Below are 25,207 nucleotides of genomic sequence, written 5' to 3'. Positions count from 1 at the left end.
GAATTCCCAATGATGATGAGAAAATGATCCAAAATCTTGAAAAGAAAATGGAATCATAAATAAATAGCCTGGAGACAAGGATTGAGAAGATGCAAGAAAGGTTTAACAAGGACATGGAAGTGTCATGCGAGTGTATGTTCCTCGGTTCTTTGTCTCGTCACAACAAAGATTTGGAGCAACAGACATTAAAGCCCTCAGCGCGTCACAGCTCTCGGGTCTTGGACAAACCATGCTACAGCTCTTAGACAAATCAGTGTTACAGCTCCATTTTATTTAGAAGATAGCAGGAGAATCCAAGACTCGAAGAGAAGAGAGTGGAGGAGCGCATGCACGCGCGCGAGAGAGAGTCCGTGAGAAAGCATTTTGGCTCCTCCTTTTATACGTTTTTTCCTCTACCTGGGCCTGCCCTATGCAAATTGGGCTTAGCCAGGAGTGCTGTTTGTTCTGCCTGAAGTCTTCACTCTGGTCCTCGGACCTTCCTTTGACCTTGTCTTTTAGTCACCGCCATTTTGGACTCCTTTTCCCTATTCTACCTACCTAACATTCCCCCTTCAAGAGATGGGAGGCCCAATTTTTTGGGAATAGGGGCGTTGAGGTCTTTCTGGCTACTTCCTGCTGAACTGGGACGGTGAGGGGCATTGGGCCTCCCCCTCTTGCTAGTCTCAAGCCTCAGAGTCCTTATAGCGGTGTCCAAGGGTGTGTGATATTTTCCGTGGTCAGCTGTAGTTTTATATCTTTGTTGAACTGGCACTGCATGTTGTAGCTGGTTGACCTGGGCAGAGACAAAACAGGTCAGACAATTGACAGTACATGGAATAATCATAGGCATCATCAATATAACATAACAAGGACTAGTAGGGACATTGGTCAATTTTAAATTCACATCGCCAGGATAGCTCAAGTCCCTCCTTGTTCAGGGATCAAAAGATTTATCTCCTGTCTGTCTTGGAGTACAATCTCTGTCAAACTGTGTTGGCTCCTTAGAGTTATCCTGAGAAATCTTATCCCCAGAAACCAGATTTTGGGGGTGTTCATTAGAATGACACTCACTGGTAGTCCTGAATAGGTATCTGAGAGCTCCCAGGGGCTCACAGGTGTATTGAGTGTCTTCTGTTTGATTCCACGGCTTGACTCATGAGTAGTGAATCCAGGAGTCATGTCCTGGTACCTTGACTGCTGTGGGGGTAGAAAGTATTACAGGGTAGGGGCTCTTCCATGTGGACTGGAGTTGAGCCTTTGGGGACCCATCTTTCCAGACTTTAATTAGGACTTGAGTTCCTGGAGCATATAGTGGTGACTCTTTAGAATCTTTTGGGTCCTGGTTCATACCCCACAAGCGTATATCCTGTTGGAATTGCCCAGTGGCTATGGTATAAGACTGGAGGGTCTGAACCTCTGGATCTAGGAAGAGGTCATTGACATAAACAAAAGGTCTCCCATATAGCATCTCATAAGGACAAAGACCAACCTGTTCCTTAGGGGCAATGCGGGTATGGAGGAGAGCTATTGGTAAAGCCTCCTTCCATCCCTGGGAAGTCTCCTGGGTTATTTTTTTATCGCTGATTTTAAGAATTGATTGGCTCTTTCTATTTTTCCTGAAGATCGAGGCCTCCAGGCACAATGGAGACAATAAGTAATGCCCAATGCTTTTGAGACTCCTTGGGTGACCTTAGAAGTAAATGATGTCCCATTGTCAGTTTGTAATGACCGGGGCAGACCAAATCTTGGAATGATTTCATGGAGCAGTTTTTTTACCACCTCCTCAGGCTTCTCAGTCCAGGTGGGAAAGCCTTCAATCCATCCTGTGAATGTATCTCTCATAACTAATAGGTATTTATACCCTTGAGAAACTGGCATCTGGGTGAAGTCCATCTGCCAGTCCTCTCCTGGGTAGGCCCCACATCATTGGATGGTCTGGGCCAGCTGGGGTCTTCGAGCTCATTGGGGGTTGTTTAATTGGCAAGTGGGACAAGAGGAGACCACCTGTCTTATAGTTGTTTGGAGGCCTGTTCCTCTGAAGGACCTTTCTAGTAATCTTTGGAGGGCCTTTTCTCCTAAATGAGTAGTGGCATGTAAGGAGTTAACCAACTTCCATTGGAGGTTTCCAGGCAGAAAAAGGAGTCCCTCCTTTTGGAACCATCCCATATGATCTTCTTGAAAGCCCTCACTCTTAGCTTTAAGAGTCTCACCTTCAGTATATGAAGGAGTTTCTGGCAAATTAGTCTGTGGAACTAAGGTGGCAATCTCTATTAGGTCATGGTTCTGTAATGCTCTCTTAGCTGCCTGATCAGCTGCTTGGTTCCCTCGTGCCACTTCTGTGTTCCCTTTTTGGTGTCCTTTACAGTGGGAGACTGAAACCTCAGTGGGCAGATGGACTGCCTTCAAGAGTTGAAGAATCTGATCACCATATTTGATTGGGGACCCTTAGGTGGTCAAGTGGCCCCTTTCTTTCCAAATAGTCGCATGTGCGTGTAGCACCAGAAAGGCATACTTGGAGTCAGTGTAAATGGCTATTCTTTTTCCTTTTCCCAGCTCTAAAGCTCGAGTCAGGGCTATGAGCTCAGCTAATTGGGCTGAAGTACCTGGTGGCAGAGGCTTAGCCTCTATGGTCTCAAAATTGGAGACTACTGCATACCCGGCTCTTCTTTTTCCATCCAAGACAAAGCTGCCTCCATCAGTGTACCAGATTTCCTCAGGATTGGTCAGAGGATCTTCTGACAATCCCTCTCGGGGTATTGTCCAGTGGTCCAAGGTTTCTAGACAAGAGTGAAAGGGGAGAGAGCCCTCGGGGGATAGGCAGGAGGGTGGCTGGGTTAAGAACCTCACAAGGGGATATAGTGAGGCCTGGGTTTTCCATCAGCATTACTTGATATCTGAAGATTCTTTGATCAGACATCCATAAATGGCCTCTCCCATTTAGGAGTTGTTTTACTTGGTGGCTGGTAAAAATAGTTAGTTTGCCCCCAAAGGAGAGTTTTAAAGCATCTTTTATCATGATTGCAATAGCTGCAAGATTTCGAAGGCAGGGGGGCCAACCTCGGGAAGTTGGATCGAGCCTCTTGGATAAGTAAGCTACAGGCTGGGGCTCAGATCCCAACCTTTGAGTTAACACTCCCAAGGCTATTCCCTCTCTTTCATGGACATAAAGTTGGAATGCTTTTTCTGGGTCTGGCAACCTCAAGTCTGGTGCCTGAGTTAAGGCCTGTTTTAGTGTAGCTCTGCCTTCTTTTGAGGAGTTCCCCACATCAGTGGGATTGAATCATCTCGTCCCTTTAAGCTTTCATATAAAGGCTGGGCAATTAGACCATAATTGGGTATCCAGATTCTACAATAACCAGTTAGCCCTAGGAAAGCTCGCAATTGTTTTCGAGTCGTGGGGGAGGGCAACTGGAGGATTCCTTGTACCCGATCAGAGGACAGCCTCCTGGACCCATGCGTAATCTGAACTCCCAGGTAAGTGACCTTTGTCTCCACCATCTGTGCCTTAGCACGGGAGACTTTATATCCCCTTTCTGCCAAGCTTAGAACCTGAATTGCATGTCGATGGGCACTTTTCTCATCTGGAGAGCAGATTAGTAGGTCATCTACGTATTGTAATATTTTCCCATTAGGTCCCAGGTCCAGATCTAGGAGGTCCTGGGTAAGGGCCTGTCCAAACAGGTGGGGGCTATCTCTGAACCCCTGAGGTAATACTGTCCAAATCATCTGTTGGTGTTTTTCTCCTGGGGCCTCCCACTCAAAGGCAAAAGGTATTGGGATTCTTTAGCCAGTGGTATGCAAAAAAATGCATCTTTGAGATCCAAGACTGTAAACCACTTGGCACTGGGTGGGATTTCTCCCAAGATTACATAGCGATTGGGTACTGTGGGGTGGAGGGGGACTACAGCTTCATTTATGATCTGGAGATCTTGAACCAGTCGCCAGGTTCCGTCTTTTTTCTTTACTGAGAGGATTGGGGTGTTACATGGCGAACTGGTGGGGACCAATAGCCCACAAGCAAGGAATTTATTTATTAAAGGCTGTAGTCCCTCCCGAGCCTCTATTTTGAGATTGTTTCCAATTAGGAAACCGAGTGGGATCTCGGAGGACAATGATGACCGGTTCAGCTTGGTGGGCTCATCCAGGAATCCCCTGGTCCCACACCTGGGGGTTAATTTTGTCTTCCCGTAGTTTTTGGTCCCTCTATATTGAAGGTGTAATGGGTTCTTCAGTAGTAACCAGGAGCTGTAGAGCTCTAGGGGCTGAAAAACCTCCCATCACAAGGGTGGTCCCCAGTTTAGTGAGTATATTTCTTCCCAATAAGGGGGTAGGACACTCAGGGACCACCAGAAACTGGTGGGAAAATATTTGTCCATCCCAGCAACAAAGAAGTGCTTGGGTGAATCTTTTAGTAGTTGCTTTTCCTGTAGCACCCAAAATGGTACAGGTTTGGGAAGAGAAGGCTCCAGAGTAGGAGATCAGGACAGAGTAGGTAGCCCCTGTGTCAACCAAGAAATTCTCGGACCTACCTGCCACATCCAGTTGCACCCTTGGCTCCAGCCCCATGATGGTTATCTGTGACAGGCGGGCTGGCTGGAGCAGGCCGCTTCAGTCCTCTTGAACCATCGTGAGGGTAGGCTTGGCACTTGACCTTGAGGCTCTTGGGTCCCGAGGGCAGAGTGCCGCCCAATGTCCCAGTTGATGGCACTTGTGGCAAGCCGTTCTAGGAGACTTGTCACGGTTTGGACACTCTTTGGCCCAAAGCCTTGCCTGTCTACAGATCAGGCATCTGTCTCGTGTCTTGTCCCTCAAGGACTCGGGGTTTGCCATCGGGCTTCTCTGGAGGGCGGCCAGCATCTGGGCATGCCTTGTCTCTTTCTTTCTCTCCTTTCCTGGGCCTTGGCCTCCTTCTCCTGTTCCCTGTTATAAAAGGTATTGGTGGCTGTCTGGACCATCTCATCTAAAGAGGCAGCAGGGTCCTGCTGTTGTAGCTGCTGTAACTTAATTCTGATATCTGATGCACATTGGGACAGGAATTTGTCCTTTAAAATCACCCGTCTCTCGTAAGAGTCTAAGTCCAGGTTGGTAAACTTTTGGAGTGCCTCTTTTAGCCTCTCCAGAAAGGCAACGGGGTTCTTGTTGGGCTCCTGAGTTATTGCTGAGACCCGGGCATAGCTAATTACTTTTTGTTGGGCTACTTTCAGTCCTGCCTTCACACAGATTAGAAAATGATCTCTTTCCCAGATGTGCTCAGGGTCATTATAATTCCAATTAGGATCGGAGGAGGGGACTGCAGTTTCCCCTTCTGAGTATCTATCACTCGACATGTGGAGCCCTGTTGCATACCTCCGGGCTTCCTTTAAGACCCTGGTATGTTCAGGATCAGATAAAGTTTTACTAAATATGACCATGATGTCTTTCCATGTCAAGTCAAAGGCCAAGGTAATATGTTGGAATGTATCTATATATTTGCCCGGGTCATCTGTATAGCTTCCCAGGTCTTGTTTGATCTGCCTTAGTTCTAAGAGGGAGAAGGGCTTATGGACCCGGGTTGGTCCAGATTCTCCTCCAGTTTTAACTAAGGGACATACTCAAGCTGTCTTTTGTGGAGGAGGTGCTCCCGGATATGGAGGCACGTTTGGGTACGAGGAAGGAGCACCAGGCAACTCGGGAGCTGTGGGAGGTGAGCCTACACGAGGGGGTTCTTTTTCTTGGTTCCCTGTGCCTAACACCATTTGCCTAGTGGGCTCACTTTTAGGGCGTACTACAATCCCATACTTAAGACAGAGTTCCTTCATATCTCTTAGTCGGAAGAAAATTTGGATATAGGGGATCTCTGTCCATTTCCCTTGTCTTTTGCAGAATAATTTTAATTGCAGGATGGGATTGTAATTTAGACAAGGCTGTGGTCCTAGTGCGATTAGATTGACTAGATTTCTGTGAGTATGGTTTCAGTGTGTTTGCCCTCTGATGCCCTCTTGCAACACCTACCGTCTTACTTGGGTTTCTTTTACCTTGGGCGTGGGGTATCTCTTCATGGCTGCTCCAGCAAAGCACAGCCATTGCTCCTTACCTTGGACGAGGGGTATCTCCTCACTGCCGCCCTTCCTGACCTTCAATGTGGGATAGCTCCTCTAGGCCCTCCTGTGCCCGCGCAGACATGGCTCCTTGGATGAGGGGTTGCTCCTCCCCACCACCACCCTTGGCCTCGGGCTTAGGGGCGTGGGGTAGCTCCTCCCGCCCGTCGCCCCTGGCCTCGGGCATGGGTTGCTCCTCCCGGCCACTGCCCCTGGCCTTGGGCGTAGGGTAGCTCCTCTTCCAACAACACAAGAGAAGACTCTATACATGGACATCACCAGATGGTCAACACCAAAATCAGATTGATTATATTCTTTGCAGCCAAAGATGGAGAAGCTCTATACAGTCAGCAAAAACAAGACCAGGAGCTGACTGTGGCTCAGACCATGAACTCCTTATTGCCAAATTCAGACTTAAATTGAAGAAAGTAGGGAAAACCACTAGACCATTCAGGTATGACCTAAATCAAATCCCTTATGATTATACAGTGGAAGTGAGAAATATATTTAAGGGACTAGATCTGATAGATAGAGTGCCTGATGAATTATGAAATGAGGTTCGTGACATTGTACAGGAGACAGGGATCAAGACCATTTCCATAGAAAAGAAATGCAAAAAAAAAAAAAAAGAAAAGAAAAGAAATGCAAAAAAGCAAAATGGCTGTCTGGGGAGGCCTTACAAATAGCTGTGAAAAGAAGGGAAGTGAAAAGCAAAGGAGAAAAGGAAAGATATAAACATGTGAATGCAGAGTTCCAAAGAATAGCAAGAAGAGATAAGAAAGCCTTCATCAGCAATCAATGCAAAGAAATAGAGGAAAACAACAGAATGGCAAACACTAGGGATCTCTTCAAGAAAATCAGAGATACCAAAGGAAAATTTGATGCAAAGATGAGCTCAATAAAGGACAGAAATGATATGGACCTAACAGAAGCAGAAGATATTAAGAAGAGATGGCAAGAATACACAGAAGAACTGTACAAAAAAGATCTTCATGACCCAGATAATCATGATGGTATGATCACTGACCTAGAGCCAGACATCATGGAATGTGAAGTCAAATGGGCCTTAGAAAGCATCACTACGAACAAAGCTAGTGGAGGTGATGGAATTCCAGTTGAGCTATTTCAAATCCTGAAAGACGATGCTGTGAAAGTGCTGCACTCAATATGCCAGCCGATTTGGAAAACGCAGCAGTGGCCACAGGACTGGAAAAGGTCAGTTTTCATTCCATTCCCAAAGGAAGGCAATGCCAAAGAATGCTCAAACTACCACACAATTGCACTCATCTCACACGCTAGTAAAGTAATGCTCAAAATTCTCCAAGCCAGGCTTCAGCAATATGTGAACCATGAACTTCCTGATGTTCAAGCTGGTTTTAGAAAAGGCAGAGGAACCAGAGATCAAATTGCCAACATCCACTGGATCATGGAAAAAGCAAGAGAGTTCCAGAAAAGCATCTATTTCTGCTTTATTGACTATGCCAAAGCCTTTGTGTGGATCACAATAAACTGTGGAAAATTCAAAAGAGATGGGAATACCAGAAAACCTGAACTGCCTCTTGAGAAATGTGTATGCAGGTCAGGAAGCAACAGTTAGAATTATACATGGAACAACAGACCAGTTCCAAATAGGAAAAGGAGTTCGTCAAGGCTGTATATTGTCACCCTGTTTATTTAACTTATATGCAGAGTACATCATGAGAAATGCTGGGCTGGAAGAAACACGAGCTGGAATCAAGATGGCTGGGAGAAATATCAATAACCTCAGATATTCAGATGACACCACCCTTATGGCAGAAAGTGAAGAGGAACTCAAAAGCCTCTTGATGAAAGTGAAAGAGGAGAGAGAAAATGTTGGCTTAAAGCTCAACATTCAGAAAATGAAGATCATGGCATCCAGTCCCACCACTTCATGGGAAATAGGTGGGGAAACAGTGGAAACAGTGTCAGACTTTATTTTTCTGGGCTCCAAAATCACTGTAGATTGTGACTGCAGCCATGAAATTAAAAGACGCTTACTCCTTGGAAGGAAAGTTATGACCAACCTAGATAGTATATTGAAAAGCAGAGACATTACTTTGCCAACAAAGGTTCGCCTAGTCAAGGCTATGGTTTTTCCTGTGGTCATGTATGGATGTGAGAGTTGGACTGTGAAGAAGGCTGAGCGCCAAAAATTGATGCGATTGAACTGTGGTGTTGGAGAAGACTCTTAAGAATCCCTGAGTCCCTTGGACTGCAAGGAGATCCGATCAGTCCATTCTGAAGGAGATCAGCCCTGGGATTTCTTTGGAAGGAATGATGCTAAAGCTGAAACTCCAGTACTTTGGCCACCTCATGTTAAGAGTTGATTCATTGGCAAAGACTCTGATGCTGGGAGGGATTGGGGGCAAGAGAAGGGGACGACAGAGGATGAGATGGCTGGATGGCATCACTGACTCGATGGACGTGAGTCTCAGTGAACTCTGGGAGCTGATGACGGACAGGGAAGCCTGGTGTGCTGCGATTCATGGAGTTGCAAAGAGTCAGGCATGACTGAGCGACAGAACTAACTAACTGAACTAATATAACAATCAAGTATCTTGCCTGAGGACAGTCTCTGGATTATACTTTCTGGCTAATTCTGTTATCTTAAAATGTAAATTATGGGAGTAGGTCTGGTGAGGTCTTTACAACCTCCAGACATTCTTTGGATTCATTGGAGAGTATATAACTTCATTGTTAACACAAGCAAGGGGGTACTCTTTCTGCCCCCTTCTGATGCCTATGTCAGAAGCTTTCTATATCTCCTTTATACTTTCATAAAACTTTATTACACAAAAGCTCTGGGCGATCAAGCCTCGTCTCTGGCCCTGGATTGAATTCTCTTCTGGGGGCCAAGAATCCTGGTGTCTTCACCTGATTCAACAACAACCTTTCATTTACAGTGAGCAATTCCCACATTAGCTCAAACAGTTTATACCAGATGTCTGTGCACTCAAACCAAAAGAACAAAACCAAACTGAAGCAGAATTTCACCAGCCAGGAGTCACACTCCAAATGAAACAAAAGACAAAGAGATGCCCAGAAATCAAAAGCCAAGTGGCAAGAGTGCCCCCAAAATGTGGTAAAGTGATGCCCAGAAATCAAAAACCAAATGCCATAAATGTCAAACGTGACGTCCCAGTTTGACTAGACCTGAGACCTGGCAAAGTCAGTGCTAGCAGCCTTTTTAGTTTTGGTATAATTTCAAGCATTTTCTCGTTGATTTTCTGTGAAGAAGTTACTCTATCATTTCCTGTTTTAGAAGCTTCTAGATACCAGTCAAAGTAAGCACACCGACCTTTTCAAATTGTGCATGCAAAAAAATACCAATTTCGGAATATCAAAAGAACCCCAATTTGGCCATTTTAGGTTGAGATCTCCTTCAGTATAATTTCTCCAATTAACTAGTGCTCCGTATGTATTGTACATGAATCTGGCTGGAGTGTTAGTCACACGCTGGTCTTTCTGATACCCCTTTGTTTCTGTTTTTGAGAGATTCTGTTTCCCATTTTAAGCTGAATTTGTCAGGGAGAAAACTCACTAGTGAACTTGTGTAGTGGGCCCATGTGCTTCTTGTGAACTTAACTTCTCCAGGAGTCACCCCAGACTCGTTTCAGCTTGTCTTATGTGTCTCGGATTCTGCCTCCAGCAATCTAAGGCCACCATGGCTGCTCAGGTTGCTGAATGGCCAGTTCTCATGTGTGACCCCCGGATGAGCAAGCATTTTAATTAATGTGTGGGTTTCCCTATGGGACCACTGCATGGTATGAGGAGTAGGCCTGAACCGCTCCCATGAATTTCTCAGTCACCTGAGAAAACCAAAACAGACCAGGAGGAGTCTTGTCTTTTTTCTTCAGAGCAAAGCTCTCATGTATTTTCCTCACTTTTATCCTGACAAATTCTATAAAGGCAGTCAAATTGAGGGAAAGTGTCAGATTAGCCTTTTACTTAACCACTCAGTCAAGACCATACAGTCCCCTACAATGGAGCGACCTGAGAATCTTTCAGCCGAGACCCGGGTATTCCTTGATTTTTTCCAATCAAGACCCCCCTACTCAGTACCTTTCCACTGGGTGGGCAATTCTCCTGGCATCTTTCAGCCAGCCCCCCACCCAGTATCTTTTGACTGGAATTTTTTGACTGGAATTCCTCAGTATCTTTCTACCGAGCCCCACTCACTGTCTAGACCATAATTGGGTAGTCCTTGGATGTTTGACCCAAGTCGTGCCCCCCTCCCCACCAGTACGTTCCTACTAGGAGGTGGCAGGTAACCTGCTCCACCGCCAAATAAAACTCAGAATCTCAACCAATATGTGAGATTCAAAAACCAGGAGAGACTTACTCAAATTCGTCAGCACTCCCCAAGGATGCGGATGGGCACAAGGGGCCACTGCTGGTACCAAAGCTCTGGTTCCTCGTGGAGTCCAGTCGAAGAAAGGAAGTCCACTCTGGGTCCCTTCTTGGTCACCATAACTGTCGACTAAAAGAAAAAGATTTACAACTTGAGAGCTGCAAGTTTTATTTGGGGCAAAATGCAGACTGCGGCCAGGGAGGCAGCATCTCAAATAGCTCTGAGAGACTGCTCCAAAGTGGCAGTGGGGGAAAGTCAATATATAAGGTTTTGGTGAAGGGGGAGTTCAATGCCATGAAGCACTCAATTTGCAAAAGGATTTTTGTTAGTCATGAGGGTCTGATGTCACCATGAAGGAAGTTAGTGCTTCTCTAGATATGAGGAGATGCAAGGACTAAGAGGATAAAATTTGTTCCTAAAAACATCCAACTATCTAAAGACCTGTCCCACCCGATTCCCTGGAGCACAGAGTGCCTCACTCCACCCTGAACTCCCTCAGGGGTTGCTGAAGGTCAATAGCTACAGCAGCATGGTCTTCAATCTCCATAGAGGCAGATGGCAAATGCCTTTGCTGTTCAGTCACTGGCAATGCAATGCAATTGCACTGGGAAGTGCAATTTGTAGTTGACAGTCAGAATGATCGGCTAAAGACAACCCAGAAGCTAATCCCATCACCAGAAAACAGAAGACTGTGGCAGAGCAATTCTCCTGGGTTCCCTTACCTACTGCTCTCCGCCCAGGTGCCCTTTCCAATGAAATCGTGTGCTTTGTCAGCACATTTGTATCCTCACACAATTCATTTCTGAGTGTTAGACAAGAGCCCACTTTCGGGCCCTGGAAGGGGACACCCTTCCGGCAACGCTTTCAGTATTAATTTGGTAGTGTGTGAGATGAGTGCAACTGTGCTGAAGTCTGAACGTTCTTTGACACTACGTTTCTTTGGGATTCGAATGAAAACTGACCTTTTCCATTCCTGTGGCCACTGCTCAGTTTTCCAAATTGGCTGGCATATTGAGTGCAGTACTTTCACAACAACATCTTTTGGGATTTGAAATAGCTCAGCGGGAATTCCATCACCTCCACTAGCTTTGTTCGAGGTGATGTTTTCTAAGGCCCACTTGACTTCACATTCCAGAATGTCTGGCTCTAGGTCAGTGATCACACCATCGTGATTATCTGGGTCATGAAGATCTTTTTCATGTACAGTTCTTCTGTTTATTCTTGCTACTTTTGTATAGCTCTGTGTATTCTTGCCACCTCTTCTTAATACCTCCTGCTTCTGTAGGTCCATACCGTTTCTGTCTTTTGATGTGCCCATCTTTGCATGAAATATTCCCTTGGTATCTCTGATTTTCTTGAAGAGATCTCTAGGCTTTCCCATTCTATTGCTTTCCTCTCTTTTTCTGCATTGATCACTTAGGATGGCTTTCTTTTCGCTCCTTCTTATTCTTTACAACTCTGCATTCAGATGAATATATCTTTCCTTAATCTCCTTAGCCTGATACTTCTCTTCTTTTCTCAGCTATTTCTAAGGCCTCCTCAGACAACCATTTTGCCTTTTTGCATTTCTTATCCATGGGGATGGTTTTGATCACAGCCTCCTGTACATTGTTACAAACCTCCATCCATAGTTCTTCAGGCACTCTATCAGATCTAATCACTTGAATCTATTTGTCACTTCCACTGTATAATCAAAAGGGATTTGATTTCAGTCATATCTGAATGGTCTAGTGGTTTTCCCCACTTTCTTCCATTTAAGTCTGAATTTTGCAATAAGGATGTCATGATCTGATCCACAGTCAGCTCCCGGTCTTGTTTGTGTTCACTGTATAGATATTCTCCATCTTCGGCTGCAAAGAATATAATCAATTTGATTTGGGTATTGACCACCTGGTGATGTCCACGTGTAGAGTCATCTCTTGCATTGTTGGAAGAGGGTATTTGCTTTGACCATGCATCTTCTTGGCAAAACTCTGTTAGCCTTTGCCTTGCTTCATTTTGTACTCCAGGGCCAAACTTGCCTGTTTGGCAAGTTTTGTAAGGACAAGTCTTTTACCCCCTGGTTACATTTACTCTTAGATATTTTATTCATTTTCCTGCACTGGCAAATTTCTCTTTCTCACAGTTCATTGTTAGTATATAGAAACACAACAGATTGCTAACTACTAATTTTGAATCCTAATTTATTGATGATGTCAGGGAGTTTTTAGGGTGGTGTCTTTAGGATTTTCTATGTATAGTATGCTGTGGTCTCTGGCTCCAGAACTGTGGCTCTTCAGGGGTTGGTGCTGGCCTGCTGGTAGACAGGGGTATGTGTGTGCATTCAGTCATCTTTTTGCCACCTCAGGGACTATAGCCCACTAGGCTCCTCCATCCATGGAATGCTCCAGGCAAGAGAGCTTCTAGGCAGGGCAGGGTATCAAAGGCTTGCTGCAGGGCCCTGAAGGTGTGGGGAAGGTTCCACGGCTCTCTGGTATAGGCGGCCTAGTCCTGGGATGACTGGAGGTTCAAGGGTATTAAGGCAGCCCGCCTGTTGGTGGGTAAGGCTGTGTCACCATCTGGCCAGCTGCTTGTCCTGAGTTGTCTAAGTACTGGTGCCAACAGGTTGGTAGGACCCAGTGTGAATAAGCTAGAAGGATTCCAAAATGATATTTGCAAGTACCAGTGTCTTTGTGGTAGAACAAGCTCCCCAAAATGGCTGCTGCATCTGTGTCCCCTGGGTGAGCTCCAGTTGCCTCCTGCCTCCCTGGGAGGCTTTCCCAAGGTCAACAGGTAGGGCTGACCCAAGCTCATCCCAAATTATTGCTTCTTCCTTGGGTCCTGAAACATGTGAGCTTTTGTGTGCACCCTTTAAGAGAGGAGTCTATTTCCTCCAGGCCTATGGCACTCCTGAAACTAAGTCCTGTTGTCTCCCAAACCAAATATTCTAGAGGTTTGTCTTCCTGGCACAGAACCCCCAGGGTGGGGAGCCTGATGTAGAGCTTGGACACCTTCCTCCTTTGGGAGAACTTCTGCAGTTGTAACTATTCTCCCCTTTGTGAGTTTCCTGCTCAGGGAGTTATTGGTCTTAACTATACCACATATCTGGCCCTCCTACCCAACTCTTTGTGGCTCCTTCTTTGTAAATTTCATTGTACATATTTTCTGCCTTCTGTAGGTCTTTCTTTTCAATGGAAGCTCTCTAAGTAGTATAAATTTCATGGAAGGACTTGAGCTAAGGTTCTTCCTTCTCCGGCATCTTGGACACTCCTTCATTAGACTTCTTACATTGTGACTAAGCAATCTCCAAAATGAAATTTTCCTTCAGCCTTCATGAATAGTTTCTACTATGCTACTTCAGTTTTTGCTTTCAACAAAAGCAAAACTCACCATGTAGGACTACAGCAAAATAAAAGCTACTGTCCAGCAAAGGAAATAATCAAGAAAATGAAAAGACAGCCTACAGAATGGGAAAAAAATATTTGCAAACCAACTATCTGATAAGGGGTTAATATCCAAAATATATAAAAAACTGATCAAGCTTAACAGCAATAACACAAATAATAAGATTTTAAAATGGGCATAGAATCTCAATAGCCATTTTTCCAAAGAATATATACATATGGCCAACCAATATATGAAAAGGTGCTCAACATCACTAATAATCAGGGAAATGCAAGTCAAAACCACGATAAGATATCCTCTCAAATCTGTTAGAAAGTCTATTACAAAAAGATAAATCATAACAAATGCTGGCAAAGATGTGGAGAAAAGGGAATTTTTGTACACTGCTTATGGAAATGTAAATTAGTACAACCACTTTGGAAAACAGTGTGGAGGTTTCTCAAAAAATTAACACTAGAACTACCATATAATCCAGCCATCCCACTTCTCTCTATATATCTGAAGGAAATGAAATTACTGTCTTGAAGAGATGGCTGTACCTCCATATTCACTGCAACAGTATTCACAATAGCCAAGACATGGAGACAATTTAAGTGTCCATTGACAGGTGAATGGTAAAGAAACTGTAGTGTGTGTGTATATGTGTACACATGTGTGCATATACACACAAAGTGGAATATTATTAAGCAATAAAAACAAGGAAATCCTGCCATTTGTGATTATATGAATGGGCTTGGAGGACACTATGCTTAATGAAGTCACACGGAGAAAGACAAATATTCTATGATCTCATTTATATGTAAAATCTGAGAAAAAAGAAAAACCCAAACTCATAGAAACGGACAGTAGATTCGTGGTTTTTGGAGAGGCCAGGAGGAAGAAATGAGTAAATGTGGTCAAAGGGTACAAACTTCCAGTTATAAGATGAACAATTTCTTGCCTATCTAATGTGTAGCATGATGACTATAGTTAACAATACTACATAGAATACATGAAACTTGTTAAAAGATTAAATCTGAAAAGTCCTCACCACACACACACAAAAGGTAGCTATGTGAGGTGATGGCTGTGTTAACTAGCCTTATTTCATGGTAATCATTTCACAATATATGCATATATTAAATCATCACATTGTACACCTTAAACTTACAAAGTGTTAGATGTCAATAACATAGCAATAAAGTTGGGAAAATATAAGGGCTGAATAAAAAAAAAAGACTGTGTCTGGAACTGGCACACTATCCTTTTCATAGCATCCTACTAGTAGGTGCCAGCCAGAAGCTCATGCGGCAGGGACTGTACAAGGGCACAAATACCAGTTGGTGTGGTCCATTGAGGGCCATCATCAGAATCAGAAAGGCAAAGGAGAAAAGGAAAGATATATCCATGTGAGTGCAGAGTTCCAAAGACTAGCAAGGAGTGATTTAAAAAAAAGCCTTCCTAAGAGATCAATGCAAAGAAATAGAGGAAAAACATAGAATGGGAAAGACCAGAGATCTCTTCAAGAAAATTAGAGATACCAATTGAACATTTCATGCACAGATGGGCAAAATGAAGGACAGAAATGGTATGGATCTAACAGAAGCAGGAGATGTTAAAAAGAGGTGGCACAATACACAGAACTATAGAAAGGAGAATAAGATGGCGGCGTAGAAGGACACACGCTAAACTTGTCCTGCAAGAACTCCAAAATTCAGGACTCTGTGGGAGAGGGAGAGGGTGGGAAGATTTGGGAGAATGGCAATGAAACATGTAAAATATCATGTAGGAAACGAGTTGCCAGTCCAGGTTCGATGCATGATGCTGGATGCTGGGGGCTGGTGCACTGGGACGGCCCAGAGGGATGGTATGGGGAGGGAGGAGGGAGGAGGGTTCGGGATGGGGAGCACATGTATACCTGTGGCGGATTCATTTTGATATTTGGCAAAACTAATACAATTATGTAAAGTTTAAAAATAAAATAAAATTAGAGAAAAAAAAATAAATAAATAAAATAAAATAAAAAAATAAAAAAAATTAAAAAAAAAAAAAGAACTCCAAAATTCAAACTGACTGCTGAACAACCATCGACAGGAGAATGTTGGGTCCCACCAAAAAATGATACCCCACATCCAAGGCTGAAGGAGAAGCCCCAACAAGATGGTAAGGAGGGGCAAAATCTCATGTAGAATCACCCTCAGTTAACCAGCAGTTATATTGTCCAAAGAATAAATATACCTATAATTCAAAGCCACTGAGTTGGCAGGGTCTATACATTTTCTTGGCCAATCCGATCAGATGAGATCAATCGCTCAGTCGTGTCCGACTCTTTGCGACCCCATGAATCGCAGCTCGCCAGGCCTCCCTGTCCATCACCAACTCCCGGAGTTCACTCAGACTCACCTCCATTGAGTCAGTGATGCCATCCAGCCATCTCATCCTCTGTCATCCCCTTCTCCTCCTGCCCCCAATCCCTCCCAGCATCAGAGTCTTTTCCAATGAGTCAACTCTTCACATGAGGTGGCCAAAGTACTACAGTTAAGAAATCTCTAAAATAAAGTCCTGAAAACTCATTCTCACCCATCTTTCAGGACTCCATATGAGAGTCCACATGTGCTTCAAAAATCAGTTTTAACCTTGTTTCATTATCAAGGAAGAATTGGCAAGAAACCAGTGATAAGATGATAAAAATGATATTTTGAAATAATCTTCTGGAAGTTCATCCAAATATTAAACCTATCTGATAAAAGATAAGAAAGATAAGACCCAGTATGAATCAACTTGGTTAAACTTAAAATACAATTTCACCATATTATATGATGCAATCATTGAGAGCTGGTCAGAAGAGATAAGGACTGGCAGGTGGACTCTTGCAAAATTCACAAGTCAAGCCAGGTAAGACATGGGTACTGAGAGGTTAGCTAACTGAGCAGCAGTCAACTCAGTTCCACCTGTGGTGACTTTTTTCTCTTCTTTAAACGTACTAAATTCTGACCTGACTCAGAACTCTTTCTGCTATGATCTGAATATTTGCATCCCCTCAAAATCCATACGTTGAAATCCAAATGTCCAATATGATGGTATTAGGAAGTGGGATCTTTAGGAGATGATTAGGTCCTGAGGGCACACTAATCTCATGAATGGGATTAGCACCCTAATAAGAAGAGATCCCCAGGGAGATCTATACCCTTCCATCATGTGAGGATACAAGAAGTCTGTGATCTGGAAAAGGCACTCACATAATCACGCTGGCACTCCAGTTTTAGACTTCAGCATCCAGAATGGTAAGAAATAGATGTTCTTGTTTATAAGCCACCCAGTCTGTGGCATTTTGTTCAGTTCAGTAGCTCAGACGTGTCTGACTCTTTGCAACCCCATGAACTGCAGCGCATCAGGCCTCCTTGTCAATCACCAACTATGGGAGTTTACTCAAACTCGTGTCCATTGAGTCAGTGATGCCATCCATTTCATCCTCTGTCATCCGCTTCTCCTACTGCCTTCAATCTTTCCCAAGATCAGGGTCTTTTCAAGTGAGTCAGTTCTTCACATCACGTGGCCAAAGTATTGGAGTGTCAGCTTCAGCATCAGTCCTTCCAATGAATATTGAGGACTGATTCCTTTAGGATCGGCTGATTGGATCTCCTTGCAGTCCAAGGGACTGTCAAGAGTCTTCTCCAAAACCACAGTTCAAAAGCATCAATTCTTAGGCACTCAGCTTTCTACATAGTCCAGTGATATTTTGTTACAGTGGCCCAAGTGGACAAAGAAACTCTCCTAAGTGGTCCATCCATCTGGAATACTACTCCACTGCCCCATTCAGTGACTCAGCTTAAGGCCATTGAATTTGAAAACAAATTTGACAAACTCCTAGTAATCACAGTGACATACCACTGTTTTTTGCACTCACTAATTGGGACAAAATGTAAAGTTCTGGGAAATTCAAATGATAGCAAGAATTTGCAACAATGGCAACTCTAAGACACTCTGGAGGGACTATAAGGTGATTCAAACACTTTGGGGAAAAATATTAGATTATCATGCAAATGTTGAACATCTGCATTGCCTATAATCCAACCATTCTCTTCCAGGTATGTTCCCAAGATAAACTCAAACATACACATCAAGAGGCAGGTACATGGATTTACAGCAGCACTGGATATAATAGTGGAAAGCTAGAAACAAGTAAAGTGTCCATTACCAGGAGAAGGGAATGAGAACATTCTGGTATAGTCATATAATAGAGTCCTATACATCAGGGGGGGAAATAACTGCACGTGCGCACAGGAACATGGATGGAAGTCACAAGAAATTTTGAGTGAATAAAGCAAACTCCAGAAGAAATGTAAAATATCATCCCATTTTTATACACTTAAAAATTAAGCAAAACTAATGACACGTACTTGTGGGATAAAGCATTAATGAAAACCAAAGGAATGTTTTAAAAGTCAGGATCAGGAATTCCTTGGCAATCCATTGGATAGGATTTTGTGCTTTCACTGCGGAGAGTGCAGGTTCAATCCCTGATCAGGCAGTGCAGCCAAATGAAAGAAAGAAAAAAAAACGTTAGTATTTCAGGGCAGCGAGGCAGGCCTGTAAGGATACAGTGGAGAATTTAATGGCACTGATGGTGTTCTCAGGTTAATGGGTTCATGAGCATTCATGTTAATTCTTGGCTGAGCACAGAAAAATCAATGCCTTTGACTTGTGGTGCTCGAGAAGACTCTTGAGAGTCCCTTGGATGGCAAGGAGATCAAACCAGTCAATCCTAAAGGAAATCAACTCTGAATATTCATTGGAAGGACTCATGCTGCAGCTGAAGCTCCAATACTTTGGCCACCTGATGCGATGAGCTGACTCACTGTAAAAGACCTGATGCTGGGAAAGACTGAGGGCAGGAGGTGAAGGGGGACAACAAAGGATGAGATGATTGGATGGCATCACCCACTCAAAGGACATGAGTCTGAGCAAAATCCGAGAGTTAGTGAAGGATATGGAAGCCTGGTGTGCTGCAGTCCTTGGGGTCACAGAGTGTCAGGCATGACTTAATGGCTGAACCACAACATACAGACAGACAGATACAACCTAGATTATTTCCATGCAATGTCCTAATGAAATGTTATATTTTATATTTCCCATTTATATTCCCAGTTTATTTTCAAAACCTCCTGCCACTTCCTGGCTTTGGGAAATTGGGTACACTACTTAGCCATTCCCAGCCTCAATAAACCATCTGTAAGATGAAGATAATAATATAATGGGCACCAGGAGAACTGCTGTAGGAATTCCTTGCCTGGTACCTGGCAGGGCTAATAAATGCTAGATCCTCTGAGGGACGCTGCATTCAGAGGAGCAAATCCTCCAGTCTGAATCGGTTGTAAGGATTCAACAAAAGGAGTCAGTCTTACTTGGTTTAAAACTCATGTTTTCTCTAAGTGTCCTACTCACATCTCCTTCACCCCTGGAGGGAAACAGATCTCTGACCATTAGAGCTCTTTGCAAATGGAACTTGGGGCTTAAATCCCAAAGCATTTGTGTCCCTTGCCCACACGAGGGCAGAACAGGCTAAGAATGGTGAAGTGGATACTCATCTGTCAGGATCTCCTTTGGAGGCTCAAGACCTAGAAAGTAATGAACTGCCAGTTCATTAATGTTGGACACTGAATAAAATGAGACTGGACAGGCAGCTGAGATCAAAACGGCTTCTTGCTGTTTATGTGGCAATAACTAGAGCACAACAGGCATATGAAATTTAAAAACCAACTATTTAAAGGTCAACAAGACAAAATTTTTTTACCTACAGATGCTTTCTTCTGCAAAATCTCACTTGAGGTTTCATGGATACTGATGTGTGTGTTCGTGAAGGCACTTGAGGGCACATGTGCACACATGCTGTGAGCATGTGCAGGTGACAAGATAAATGCACCACACTGGCAGGGAAGTCTTGTGGGTAAGCACAGAGGGATTAGGAGGGGAAGTTGAGAACATCCTTCTCACTGGAAATGCTCAAGCCTGCAATGACAGGGTGCACTGCCAAATGTGGGAAGGGGGCAATTTGAAATTTCGGTCAGCGTTGGCCTTGGCCTCATCACACCTTAGCAGCAGGCCCTGTGCCACAGAGGTGAGGCTGGGGGCTGCTGTCCTACGAACAAGCATGTTGGGCTTCCCTTTGCCCCACTTTCCTTTATTAATGGCCCAGGAACACCCTGTGTTATTATCCTATTGTTTACACATACCACACCAGTTCATATTAACTACAACTCTTGTGGCTGAAATGACATAAGCCCCAATTCCAATCAGCAAGAGAAGGAATACAGTTCATGTTTGAACAACATTGAGTTAGGGGCAGGAATTCTCGATTCTCCCTGCAGTTGTAAACTTCACTGTTGACCTCCATATCCACAGCTCCACATCCTGGGATTTATTGGGAAAAAAATCCACCTATAAGTAGGCACATGCAGTTCAAGCCTGAGTTGTTCAAGGCTCAAGTATATACAGATGCGTATAATCAACCCACGAAATGGCAGTGATGCAGACGGCCTCAGGAACAATCAGAATTGTGACTCTCCTTGGAAAACTCTCTCTGTTTTGCATCTCTGTTGCTCCTTATGTCAGTTTTACTCTTTCTAGTCAGCTAAGTCCTACCAACAGTCCCATGGCACAGGCAACTCTGAATTCATAACCTTGAACTTACCATATGGTGAATTCAGGTTTCCCATATCAAGTTTACCACCAGTAGTGCTAAAGGAACTTCTTAGCCCAAATTGTTCGAAAAAACTTGAAGACCTCTGGTTCACCTGTCCTGAGTCACATGACCAACTATAAACCAACCACTATGGCCAAAGATAGGAAATTATTACTGGTCTAGCCTAAGCCACATGCCCGTCCTTGTTGCCAGTTAGGAGGGATTCTATCACTGCTACCCCTTTCCAGAACCAGGCTGGGGTGGGGAGAAGTGGTTTTCCAAAATAATCGATTTCCCATTCCAAGCAGATAAAACAACTTGTCATGCTCATGAGAAAATAAGAGGGAGTACAAAGTTCTATGTATATCCATAAGATGGACTCTATCAATTATTTCATTTACATCTTCTATCTCCTTAATAATTTTGTGTCCATTTGATTTGTCTTTTACTGAGAGTAGTATATGATAGTCTCCTTACTGTGCCTCTCTCTGTGATTCCTTGTATCTCCTCTACATTTTGTTCCATTGGTAGATGCTAGATTTGATTGGTGGAGAAGGCAATGGCACCCCACTCCGCTACTCTTGCCTGGAAAATCCCATGGACGGAGGAGCCTGGTGGGCTGCAGTCCATGGGGTCACTAAGAGTCGGACACGACTAAGTGACTTCACTTTCACTTTTCACTTTCATGCATTGGAGAAGGAAATGGCAACCCACTCCAGTGTTCTTGCCTGAAGAATCCCAGGGACAGGGGAGCCTGGTGGGCTGCCGTCTATGGGGCCGCACAGAGGCGGACACGACTGAAGTGACTTAGAATCAGCAGCAGCAGCAGCAGATTTGATTGGCAGCCATTCATTTCCTTTCTTGGGTTCTTCTGCTGCCCTTTTTGGCCCCCCTCCTCAAATTTCACCCCATCCTTGCTTTCTGCTTTTAATGTCACAAGTATTATCTGCCGGCTTACTTTCCTCAATCTCTAAATATGAACACACTACATTCAATAGCAAGCTAACATTTCTTGACCACTTAAGTGCTACGTACTGTGCTAAGTGCATTATCTAATATCATCACTGGGGCCCTCATTCAGAAGCTTCAATTACCATTCTTCCTTTACAAGTGAAGAACCTAAAGCACAGAAACACTAACTTGCCCAAGGGTCACCAAGTTGGTCAATGGTAGAGCCAGGATTTTAACCCAGTCTGGTCCCAGCAAAGTCTTTAACTTTGCTCTGTAATGTATGTCGGTTCACAGATAAGATTCAGAGCACACACCAGACCGTCTACAAGCATTTACCTCAGGAGAGCATAATGGGATGGAGGGGGAAGTGATCAGTAGGGTTCATCATGTTTTCCACTGCAAATGTTTATGTTTGACTTTCTTACAAGGAAATCATTCAGGTACTAGTTGTGTGATTTTTTTCCCCCAGTTTTTAAATTGTGGTAAAATATACATAACCTAAAATTTACCATTTTAACCCTTTTTGAGGGTATAATTCAGTAGTGTTAAATACATTCACACTGGCATTAAATACATGCAAAATCATCACCACCATCCATCTCTGGATTTTTCCTAGCATCCCAAACTGTAACTTGGTATCTACCAAACAATAACTTTGCATTCTCCCTTCTGCCCAGTCCCTGGTAACCATCATTCTACTATATATCTTTATCAATTTGACTATTTTAGGGTAGCTCATGTAAGTGTAATCATACATTATTTGGTCTTTTGTGACTGGCTTCTTTCCTAGCATAATTATATTCAAGGTCCATTCATGCTCTAGCATGTCTCAGAATTTAAATCCTTTATAAGGGTGAATAATAATTCACTGTATGCACATACTACAGTTTGTTTATCTATTCATCTGTTGATGGGCGTGTGAGTTGTTTCCACCTTTTGGTTCTTGTGAATGATACTGCTATGAATAGGAGTGTACATGTAGTTGTGTAATTTTCTAAAACTCTGAAAAACAACACTCACGGAATTATCCCACTTATGTTCATTATGTGGCTGTGTCTATCATGTACTTGGTAGTTACTTAAATATGTAGAAAACGATTTGAGAGATGCCCATAAAACATTTGTGTCATCACCTCTAGAATGGGAAAAGAATGGGGTCATCAAAGAAAAGACTGTGACTTTTTTTCAGGAGCTAGCATGTTACTTCGCACAGGACAAGTGCTCAATAAGCAGATATTGGATCCTGATAAGGAATTATCCTTTTTTTTTTTTTTGGAGTTTTCCAAGTGTCAAACCAAAAGACTATAAAAAGCCATAGCAGAACTAAGGTGTAATGTGTCAAAAGAACAAATATTTTGGAATCATTCTGATCATAAAAGTGAATTTCATTTGATAGTTCTATCAACTGTTAAGTCTGAAATGAGCCAACACCAGCAAATGCAGTTTAAGGATAGCTTTTCAAAACCATAGTGTTGTGAGGACATAGGGAAAGTAGTGAATCTAGGTTCTGGAGTGGAAGCCCTCTTAAGATACCATCAGATGCAGTAGCAGACACAGCCCTCAACAGAAATGTAAAAATGTACCTGGTTGAAAACATACACTATTCGTTTTCTAGATATTTCTGTTTTCTAGACCACTGTCTGTTTAGAGACTCCTCAAGCTATTCCTGCTTCTTAACAAAGTCTTCACAAGGAGTAGAAAGTCATCTATTCACGGCAAGAAGTTGCTGTTACCAAGGGAGTAGAGTGCCCAAAAGTGTGCAAACCTCATAATCTGGTAGAGAATGTATACCCCTCCAGAGCTTTTCATTTTCAGGTAGAAAAACAAACCCGGTGTCACCTCCACATTGGGGCCAGTCAGACGTTGCCAGCATTACTAAACCAAAGTTCCAAGGGTACAGAATGTGAAGCCGAAAGCACTCCCAGGCCAGGATCAAGCTCCAGGAGGAAAAAAAAACAAAACAAAACTGAGCATACAGCACAAGGCCCTAGGCTGCCTCTGGCCTCACCACACACCCTAGGCCCTTTTGGTCAGAGTCCAGTCCCCAGGGAGGTCTGGGGACGGGCCGGGCTTCCACCCGAGCCTGCGGATTCACGGCCTACTCTTCCAGGTGCCTTCACTGGGAGTCTACCACCAGCTGACTGGGCCCCTTTGGTGCAGAGGCCCTTCCCCCATGGGCCAAGACTGTAACTTTTTATTCTGTATAGTTCTTTAAGATTTTTTGATGTGGACCATTTTTAAAGTCTTTATTGAATTGATTGCATACATTCTGCTTCTCTTTTATGTTGTGTTCTGTGTTTGTTTGTTTGTTTGTTTTTTGACCCCACAGCATTTAGGATCTTAGTTCCCCAGCCAGGGATACAACGCGCACCCCTCCATTGGCAGGAGAAGTCTTAACCACTGGACCAGCAGAGAAGTTCCTATTCTGCATATTTCTATATTTTTGATTTTTCATAATGAGAATAGATTCAAACATTCCTCACAGAATTTTAAAATGCAATATAAAATAAAGGTATCTTAGCAGGCTATCGGTAACAAATATTTAAAGCAATTTTCAAGGGGTCCGAAGAACTGAAGGGATAAAGAAAAGGTGAAATACTTCTGTGTGATTTGAAACTTTTATAAGGTGCATATGCTGTTTTTAATTAGAAAAAATATCTAATGGGAAAAATGAACTGAAGGCCTGCAGTGGAACTGCAGTGGTAACTGAAGCCCAGAGGAGGGCAGTAGAAAGCCATGAGGTGGAAACCCAGGAAAGGTTCTTCTTCCTCCCTCTCACCTGGAAAAGGATTATAATTTAGCCAAGAAGGAGCTAGGACAAGCTCAGATACTTTCCAGTGAGGACGGTGTTGGCTAGACTCTGGGAGCAAGACAATTGGATAAAAGAGGGGAAATCAGAAAAGTTTAGAGAGATCTAAGGGGAGAGAAAGCAGGAAAAGACATTTTTCACAGAGGATCATCAAACACAAGCCCAGGAGCAGAGTCCTGGGGCAGAAGGCTAGAGACATTTCTAGAGCTCTTGGGTTCACAGGCCTGTTTAGAGGCAGTGACTGAGTCCTTGGAACCTGCCCCTCTGCTTTTTTAAAATGGACAAGATAAGGATGGCCCTGCAAACTTAAAACACAGAGTTGGGATCGGCAGGGGCTAGCACAGGGTCAGATCCTGTCTTTATTTAAAATACTTCATATTTTGTACAACATGAATTTTTTGTGGATTCATTTTTATTTTTAAAATATTACATGAAAATGTTATTTATCTTGATTATGGAGTGTTTGAACACCCCTTAAGTTTTCTGCCAGAGGCAAGAGTCTCTGAGCCTCATCCTTGTTCTAGCAAAAAGAATAACAACAAATTTGAAGCAAGAAATGGGATTTTAAAGCACATCTGTTATGCATGATTTTAATCAAAATTGTACCCCAGAATTTCTGAGTTGAAATGAATTTGAATTTCTAACATGTTAGGCATGTGAGCTCACATTAAAAAAATCATATAAATCTATGTGAAAGCAAAAAAAAAAAAAAAAAATACACCATAGCTCCTATATCCATTGGCAATGTGAAGTTAATGATAAATTAACTTGGAAGCTATTTCTGAAATATTGGCTTTAACATATTTTTTATCATCTATCCACCACTAGGGAAAATACTGAGTTTTTTGAAAAAAGAGTTGACAGATATTCTTTTCTTTATAAGCACCAACAGAGAAGGCAATGGCACCCCACTCCAGTACTTTTGCCTGGAAAATCCCATGGAAGGAGGAGCCTGATAGGCTGCAGTCCATGGGG

The 25,207-nt window shown here is 43.4% G+C and overlaps 1 long non-coding RNA gene across 1 annotated transcript; it reads right to left on the bottom strand.

Annotated features, from left to right (window-relative positions):
• Nucleotides 1-250: 250 nt before the first annotated feature.
• Nucleotides 251-16,521, bottom strand: LOC139180927 (uncharacterized). Its single transcript, XR_011565117.1, has 3 exons — nucleotides 16,195-16,521; nucleotides 10,420-10,557; nucleotides 251-4,899 (listed from the first exon to the last, which is right to left on the bottom strand). It is a non-coding gene; the product is annotated as an uncharacterized lncRNA (long non-coding RNA).
• Between the last annotated feature and the right edge of the window lie 8,686 nt (nucleotides 16,522-25,207).

Source organism: Bos indicus, chromosome X (assembly GCF_029378745.1).
Source record: "Bos indicus isolate NIAB-ARS_2022 breed Sahiwal x Tharparkar chromosome X, NIAB-ARS_B.indTharparkar_mat_pri_1.0, whole genome shotgun sequence".
In the NCBI taxonomy this organism is placed as follows: Eukaryota; Metazoa; Chordata; class Mammalia; order Artiodactyla; family Bovidae; genus Bos; species Bos indicus.
The sequence above is the reverse complement of the archived record's forward strand: the minus strand, read 5'-3'. Positions and strand labels throughout refer to the sequence as shown.